This window comes from Myotis brandtii, unplaced genomic scaffold (assembly GCF_000412655.1).
Source record: "Myotis brandtii unplaced genomic scaffold, ASM41265v1 scaffold105, whole genome shotgun sequence".
Classification (NCBI taxonomy): Eukaryota; Metazoa; Chordata; class Mammalia; order Chiroptera; family Vespertilionidae; genus Myotis; species Myotis brandtii.
Window position 1 is genome coordinate 1,146,053 of NW_005353538.1, and position 384 is coordinate 1,146,436.

Below are 384 nucleotides of genomic sequence, written 5' to 3' on the forward strand. Positions count from 1 at the left end.
CCTCTCCCTCTCCCTCTCTCTTCTACTCTATCTAAAAAAGTCAATGGAAAAATATCTTTGGGTGAGGATTAACAAAACAAAAAACACCTTTATTTACAAAGATAGGCCTTGGACTAGATCTATAAGGGACTAAAGGTAATTTGCAAATGTGAATTTTAGAAAGTGGTCAAACAGCATGGATTTGAACTGCATGGATCCACTTATACATGGGTTATTTTTCAGTAAATACAGTAAGTGTGTTATTGAAATTTTCTTTAAAGCTAAAGAAAATGTTCTTAAGATAATAAGAAAAATTCTTTATTTTAAGAACACGATATATAAAAGATTCTATATAATAAAGAGCTAATATGCTAATTAGACCGGATGGCGGACCGACCTTCTGGA

At 32.0% G+C, this 384-nt stretch overlaps 1 protein-coding gene across 2 annotated transcripts in view; it reads left to right on the forward strand.

Moving 5' to 3' along the window:
• DDX6 (DEAD (Asp-Glu-Ala-Asp) box helicase 6) overlaps positions 1-384 on the forward strand; it is a 31,670-nt gene that overhangs the window by 27,460 nt on the left and 3,826 nt on the right. The gene's annotated exons all lie outside the window — the stretch shown is intronic.